This window comes from Solenopsis invicta, chromosome 2, assembly GCF_016802725.1.
Source record: "Solenopsis invicta isolate M01_SB chromosome 2, UNIL_Sinv_3.0, whole genome shotgun sequence".
Lineage (NCBI taxonomy): Eukaryota > Metazoa > Arthropoda > Insecta > Hymenoptera > Formicidae > Solenopsis > Solenopsis invicta.
Window position 1 is genome coordinate 25,381,964 of NC_052665.1, and position 8,874 is coordinate 25,390,837.

Consider the following 8,874-nt stretch of genomic DNA (forward strand, 5'->3'; position numbering starts at 1 on the left):
CTCAAAATGAAAGAATCTGGCAAGAAAAAGTGTCGCTCTGGCCCGCGAACCGAGATATCAAGTCGCGGGGGGGTGGTAGGGATGGAAGGGTGAGGTGGGGGTGGACCTCGCTCCGCGTAAAAAGCCCCCTATATCATGTAAATTAAAATAACAATTAATTTGGCTGCAAAGCAGACATCTGTGGGGGAGGGTACGCTGGGGGTGGAGAAAGTGGGATGGGGATGGACCTCGCTTCACGTAGAAAGTGCTTTGTATCATGCAAATTAAGATAAAAGTTAATTTCACTGTAAAACAGACATCGGTAGTTTCAACTTTCATGCAAAACAATTTTTTATTTAAAACTAAGATTCAGGTTGGGTTGGGTTAAAAAAAGGGTGGCGGGGGAGGGGCGAAGCCCCTCCCCCTTTTAAGCATTTACTTTCCGCACGATAACTTAATTAATTTATTCATTTATCACTAAATCACTTATATTGCTCTGTATTTATGTTTCAAATTCGCGCACTTTTTGTATGTGTGTGCCCATGGAGCATGCAAACGTGCCCAAAGCGCATGCTCAGTTTGCTACATAACGCTGAGATGACAGGTATCTTAACCTGTGCAATCGCCAACTTTAACACTTGATATCTCGATTCGCGGGCCAGAGCAACACTTTTTCTTGCCAGATTCTTTCATTTTGAGTGAAAACGCGTCGAATGAGCCTAATTTTGTCAAAATCGGAGGTGCAGTGGGTATTCTTAACAATTACCCATTCTTCATCACTTTACCATCCATCTGTTTCAAAATGTTGCGTGCTTGTTGCATCAATGGATCAGAAAGTGATACCTATGCAAATAATAAATTGTATATTTATTACAAAATTTTTCTTACGTCTTACGTAATTAAACTAAAATCTTATTTACCTTTCTTTCAATATCATCCTTGTATCTTCTACTTCTTCTAAAAATAAGAAAAAGTTAGCTTTAATTAATAAATAACACATTTTCCGTATCGACTTTGGTCTAATTGTGCTAAATTCGTTGTTACAACAACGATGATCTGAGATGCTTAGATGTAGTTAAATAAATTATAATTATAACTGTAACAAATATTTAAAATTTTAATTTTTTATATTTATTGTAGTTATAATTTATTTAACTACATCTAAGCATCTCAGCTCATCGTTGCTGTAATGATGAATATATAAAGCTCAATTAGACCAAAGCCGATCCTATACGAAAAATGTGCGAATATTTTTTTATAAACTCTATTTGAAAAATATTTGCGAGTATACTTATCTTATATTTCCTCCAAGGTGCCCAAATTTTTTTTGTGACACCTTGTATATCAACGTTTGACATTTCGCGCTAACCTCCCCAATTACAGTCGTTCTCATCTCTCGTTATAGTTGCGCGTTCAGAAATGCATCTAAAAAAAAGTGTCGCAACTATAATGAAAGCGACTGTACATACATAAATAAAAATAATGCTTTTGTGATATAATTAGGTTTGATATTTATATTTGACAAATTGATATTTTGATAATTATATAGAATGAGGCTTCATCAAATGCAAATTTAGATAAAAATATACTTTAACGCGTTTTGATACACAATGATATAAGTAAGGTGCGTCTTGTGAAATAGAATATTAATCAATCATGTAAGTGTTTATAACTTATAAATTTGGAAAATACATGTGTGAGCGGAGAATTCAGTTTTGATCAAAGTCCGTATTCTAAATTATTCAATATTTTTTAATTAAACAAAGTTAAATTTAATGACTAATAAAATTAATTTACTTTAAAATTTGCATAAAACTAAATTAAAGTTATTTTTGAAAAACATTGTATTAAATTACAATGTAATTTTTAGAATTAGATTACTACATAATAAAATAGTTACAATAGGCTTGTTTTCTATTCCTGCACTAGACTGCACTGGAACGTTCTTTCTTGCTTTCGCTAACTATCAAATATACATCTATTTCATTTTAAGTGCACACTAATTTAGGGAGTTCAGGAACAGAAAACAAACGGAATATATGGATCATCAAAAATAAATGTAATATATATTATATTTGTAAATTAAATTTATGCAATATAACTAAGAAATATTGCTATTTAGTTATGAATATATTTTTTTACAATTTCTTTTTTTATATAATTAAATTTTTACAGTAAAGTTATACTATAAAAGCAGGTAGAAACCTTTTTCACGACTGTTTAATAGCGACAGATTCGAGCCTCTAAAGGCTGAATTTTGGAACGCAACCTAAACTTCCGCGCTTTATCCATACATAATCGCTGTGTGTGAAAAAATTCACGTGAACTCTCTATGAGTGAAAAATGAAAAAATGAAAAGTGAAAAGTGAAACGTGAAAAGTTCCACGTGAAATTACATGATTGACTCCCTGATACGGGCTTTATGCTACGCTTATGCTCTGCATTTCATGTGCGAGGCCCTTTACCTATCCACCCTAGGGAAAAAGTTACGTGATCGACTTCCAGGTTTAGTGAATGCTATTGCATGTGTCATATTTTGACATTTTGTTTCTCTCATCTCTCTATTTAAAACAGATACAAATTTATGATATTGAAAAATAAAAAATGCAAGAGAGTACGGTGAAAATAAACAAATTCATTATTGAACGGTAAAATGATATTAAAAGTTATACTATTATCTCATATTAGTAAATACAAAACTGTAATTTAAAAAATAGATATAGAAAGCTAGAAATAAATAAAGCATAGGCGAATGTAATTATTATTCATGAATTGTGAATGTGAAGATGATAACAATTGCAGAGTTATTATTAGATCTCTTTGTATTGTACTGGATTGCATCTATATTAGAATTTTTTTTCTCATTTTTGTTATTCGAAACGTATACTTTCAATTTAAAAGAATATGCTAGTTCAACTTTAAAGTAGATCTTATATAATAGGCTCTGTTTAAATAAAATCCAAATAATCTGTAATGGGCTATCAAGGATTAAGCTGGTTATAAATGCCAAAAAAATATTCAGAATATTTACAATGATAGTATATAATGATAAATATAACATTTTGACTTCCTTTAGAATAGTCTTCATTTTCTAATATAAACAATTCATGTATTATTTTATACAAAAATAGATGTTTATCACATGTCATACTTAAATCTGATTGTGTTACAGGATGAAATATGTCCTATATAATTACATATGCTCTTGTAATCACAATCGAGCTAAATTCCAAAACATTCCAAGAAAAATTTTACTCGATATAACATAGTACACATTACATGTACTATATATTTTGAGCAAAGTTTACCCAAAGTTTACTCATAAAGGAAAGGACGTTTTGGAATGTAACCTAGGATGTCCAAAAGTCTAAAACATTTATAATGGATCTATAGGTATCAAGATAATTGCGAATCAATTGAAGACATAAATTGACTTGTTGGTAATACTTCATACTTTAATATCTATAGATAGGTTAAAGATTTTGGATGAATAGATTTGGGGATTAAATTTGCCAGAACCTATGTATGCTACATACAAGTTCAATTGGAAATATCTCTAGTTCGTTTTTGTTTGACTTGATGACGTCAACTTATAGTAAGGATAGAATGACTAATAAAATGAATGAACATTTTAGTGTGACCACAAAAGCATTATGATATAATACAATATATCTTGTTCTATAATATACTTGTTCTATAATATCAGATAGCAACATACCTGCTGGCATATTGCTTGCATCATATAATATACATGCCAGCAGATTTACAGCAACTGAATTCGTATTTGTTGACAAATTGTCATTATGATGTAACAACTTTTGGTAGCAATTTGATGGTGGTTTGTCAGTAATTTTGAAATCGTCATCATGACAATTTGTGCTATTGTCGTTATGTTGCTATAATAACTATAGAATTCATAAAACACTGCCATATAGCCAACATGAGATTTTAAGATGCAGCTATCTTACTGCTGGCAATATGTTTATTGTCTGCATTGTTTGAATTTCAAATTGTTGACAAATATTTGGCAAGTTGCTAATATCATAAGCAATCACAGATTTGATCAATTTTGCTGAAATACGATTTGCTATTTGGGATAATTATGTTATTTAGGTATGACATGTACGATGAAAAATATTCCTTTTAATTTAACATAATATGAATTAATTGTTTATATTTAAAGATGAGAAATAAGTTATTACTTGTAACAAAGTTACAGTTAGAGTTATCTTTTTATGGTAACTGTAACGTAACTTTGTTATTTTATTTCATCTGTAACTATAACTTAATTACATTTTTTTAAATAACTAGTAACTAAATTAATCGTTATTTTTATTGTTACTTTACAAGTGTTAAAATTACATAGGTCTATAAAATTTAGGAAGGATTTTATGTTTTAAAGTTTAAAAGATGTTTTTATAGGATTTTGATGCGCTAAAAACGACTACATTGTCTATTTTTTCCATCACTCTCTTTTTTTTTTAAATAAGCGCAAACACAATTTTTTTCGAACTTGATTTTTTCATGATTTTTTTCTGATTAAAGAAAAAATGATAGCGAGGTCAGCTTTATGGCATTTTACACAGAAATGTTTCTACAATACTGAAAATATTTTTTTGCAACTTATAAATGTTTTATGCAAACTGTAAACAACAAACTTTAATAAAATTGTGAAAAAAAAATAAATTTTGAAATATAAAACCAAGTAGTTCGAAAAAAATCTATATTTTCAGTATTGTGGGAATATTTCTGCACGTAAAATGTCATAAAGCTGACCTTGCTATTATTTTTTCTTTAGCTAGAAAAGACTCATGAAAAAATCAAGTTCGAAAAAAATTGTTTTTGCACTTATTTAAAAAATGGAGGGTGATGGAAAAAAACAGACAACGTATTTGTTTTCAGCGCATCGAAAATCTTAAAAAATATTTAACCATTTAGGCTTACAGCTCTATGTTTCTAGTTTAAATCTTTTTTTCTTTTGAAAAATTAATTTTCGACTATTTGTTAAAAAATTATTGAATTTAAAGTATAAATGCATCTTGCGCACGGCGTCATTTAGGTGCGCGATCAGTCTCGAAAGCGCATCATAAAAAATAAAAAAAAAATTGTTTTTGCAATTATTTAAAAAAATGGAAGGTGATGGAAAAAAACTTGAGAGGACATCTTTTCGAGTCTGATCGCGCACCGTAAGTGACACCGCACGCGAGATGCATTTATGCTTTAAATTCAATAACTTTTTAACAAATGGTTGGTAATTAATTTTTCAAAAAAAGATTTGAACTAGAAACACACAGCTATAATGGTCAAATATTTTTTAAGATTGTTTTTTGAATTATTTAGTTTTATATTTTGAAATTTATCTTTTTTTACCATTTTTTACGATTTCATCAAAGTTTTTTGTTTACAGTTTGTATAAAACATATTTATAAGTTGCAAATAAATATTGTCAGTATTGTGGGAACATTTCTGTGTAAAATATTGTAAAGCTGACTTTGCTATTATTTTTTCTTTAGCCAGAAAAAATTTATAAAAAAATCAAGTTCGAAAAAAATTGTTTTTGTAATTATTTAAAAAATTAGGGTGATGGAACAAACGGACAATCTAGTCATTTTCAGCGCATCAAAATTCTATAGAAACATCTTTTGAAGTACAAAATTTTTCCTCTTCCTAAATTTTGTATTTGAAAACATCACTCGAGTGCTGCCATGTATCATTCTATCTTTGTTTAATATTTGGTAACTGACATGGATAAAATAATACATCACTAAATTAATGTTTCTAAACGCAGGTTTAACGCGATTGGTTGGATTTAAAGGTAAAAACAAATCATAATCATGCTACTTAATCACTTATTGTTAGTGATCAAGTGTAGATGAACGAATGCGTCGGTGATTCTGTCTTAGAACATATATTACTGGAAGAAGTATAGGTCTATAATTCTTGTACATTCGAGTTGACGCAGAGAAGATTGACAAAGATGGAGATACAATGCGTAGAAGTTTGATAAGGATAGATATAAAATGCGTCTAGTCGGTAATGCCCATGCTCCGACAAATGAAAGCGTAAATACGCATAAGGACTGCGGAGTGATGAAAAACAGCAGTAACATCGGTTTGATTTGTCTTGAGCATGCGCATTTTCAACTAGGCGCATTATATATCCATCCTTGTCAATCTTTTTTGCGTCAATTTTTTAAGCCTATGCTCCTTCCAGTAGTATATGTTCTAAGGTTTCTGTAGTAACATCACAAAGAGAGAATCTTCATGATGATATAATTGAATATCAAATTCATTTAAAAATAAAAATTTTTACTCAAATTTCCTACATACCTAAGGCCCGTAATCATCAATGTTATTTTAGTTTTAAGCAAGATTTAAACATATATCTGTCTTTATTTTTCTTTCTAAATAAAGACAAAAATATATTTAAGTTTATTTAAAGCCAAAATAATGTTGGTGTAATCGAGCCCGAGTGTAAAAATTACACACACCGAAGTGTGCAAATATTTCATGCTTAAGTGTCTATCCAGACGAACTTGCACAGCTGCATAATCATATGCATAAGGAAATTGATTGATCCATTAGTACAAACATTAGAAAATGATTAGATTACATTAGATTAGATTACGTGATTGGTGGTATCCGATCGGGTCTGTGTGCAACTGGGCCTCATCCACACTTAAGTGTGTAAAAATTACACACTCAAGTGTTTAAAAATTACACATTTAAGTGTTTAAAAAGTGTCACTTTTATACATTTCTATACTTGTAATATTTTTATTTTTTGAGATGTATAATTTTATATGCTTAAACGCGCATCAATATTAAATTACACGTCTAAGTGTGTAAAACATACAAAATTTATATAAATATGTAAACAGTGACTACATGTTTTAGGCCCGATTGCATCAATCAATGTTAGGGCCTAAAAAGAATGGGTGATTTATAATTTTAAGCCAGGTTTTAGTCTTAAGCCAACTTTATCTTTAGTAATGCACAATAGCTGTCTTGTATCTTAAGTCTTAAATTACAAACAGAATCTTTTTTTTGTTTAAGACTTAAAACAACAGATAGTTATTGTGCGTTATTAAAGACGAAGACTTAAGTCATAAAACTTGTAAGGGGGAATTCGGTTTTTTTGGCTAAAAACATAATAGAATTTAGGAATTTTTTTTTTTAGAAACTAACTATTTAATTAATTTGAAATTTGCATCATGTTTTTATCTATGTTTTAAGAACGTACAGTTTTTTTTGTTAATTTTTAATTGTAAGTAGAGAAATTATATATGATTGAATATCACGTTGCGCAAAATTCTTCATCTACTTGTGTGCACGATATTGATTTTCCAGGTAATTTAAAACAGAAAAATAAAACATTTTACTTTATACACATGTAGTTTTAATTTGATGAATCAGAATTTAAAAAAAAGATTATTGCGAAAGTTATTAATTTTCAAATTAAAACTATAGTTTTTATTATCAAAATTTGTCCATTTTTATTATGTAAGAAAAAAATATGTAACTTATTAATATTTTAGATCATCAAACGATAAAGTAATGTTTACTAAACATGCAGGCCAAGTTTGAAGATAATTGGTTCAATGGTTACAAAAATATGCACACCATCTGCAAAAATGCTGTTTTGAGAAAACAGGGTTTAAAGTCTTTAGTTTATATAAGTATATCAAGTACTTACATGATTTTTCTGTTACTCAGCTATTCTTGGGTATAGTAGTCCTTCCCCCATAGAATTGGTTTTGAGCCATTTGTTTGTTTCTACGCTTTGTCCGAGCTTCTTTTGTAACCTCGAGGCTTTGTCGCGTTGACCTTTTAACCGGTATTGATCTCGCTCTTTGGAAGATATTTTGGCTTTTTCTTCTATAACTCTTCCTATCATTGTCGTAGTTTTAAGGACAGTAGAAAAACCTTGTCATTATACATGTATGTCATTATACATGTATTATTGTTAAATTGTAAACTGATTCTGAACTGTTACTTAGGCATTTATAATCGGTTTGGCTCTTATAACTATTATAAATTAAATACAGGTCTATTAATATAATAACTACAATTAGCAATGTAATTTTTAAGTATGACAACTACTAAAAATTGATATTGTGATTGCTAAAATATGCCAATTAATGATTAGATATTAAGATAGACGTGTATTTAATACCATAAGACATTAGAGAATGATTCTTGATTGTTTATTCTTGGTTCTCCATTTAGGATACATTTTGTGACTACATTGCTTGTCAGGTAACCAATTACATGGTTATTCACAAACGACGTATCTGATGAAATTATTGTTAATACATTGATAGGTAAGTGGCAACAAAGTTCACTATATACGAATAAGGGTGTATACGTTACATTTTAAAGTATTGCCAAAAATATAAAAAGTTTATTAATTATTCTACTATTATGTTTTTGTGCGTAAAATTTAAGTATAATTCTCTTATTGTTTAAGAATTTATTTTTATTCAATTTTTATTTTTTCATAAAATCGCTTTTTGTAGTACTTATTTATTATTATATTCTATTATTTTATCCTTTGCAGCTGGTTCCAGATTCCAAATTTGGGTATTCACGACTAAAATGTTTTGCTGGTGATTTAATATGAAAAATAATAAATTTGCATAAAAACTTGTAGTTTTTAAATTTTGATAATTTTTGGTTGATATTGTATAGCCAAAACATCTTTAAAAATTGAAACGTGTTAATTGTTATATACACGGTAGGCCATAAGTTAGTTGTCAAAAATGCGTTTGGTGCAATAATACTTTGACAATTGACTTATGGCCCACACTGTATAACTAGTTGCGTTGGTGTGTGTGTGTGTGTGTGTGTGTGTGTGTGTGTGTGTGTGCGCGCGTGTGTGCGTGCGCGCGCGCGCG

At 29.3% G+C, this 8,874-nt stretch overlaps 1 long non-coding RNA gene across 1 annotated transcript; it reads left to right on the forward strand.

Moving 5' to 3' along the window:
• Positions 1-2,446: 2,446 nt before the first annotated feature.
• On the forward strand, positions 2,447-8,638 carry LOC120357025. The gene is made up of 3 exons (XR_005574207.1): positions 2,447-2,627; positions 8,207-8,301; positions 8,538-8,638. It is a non-coding gene; the product is annotated as an uncharacterized LOC120357025 (long non-coding RNA).
• The last annotated feature ends 236 nt before the right edge of the window (positions 8,639-8,874 follow it).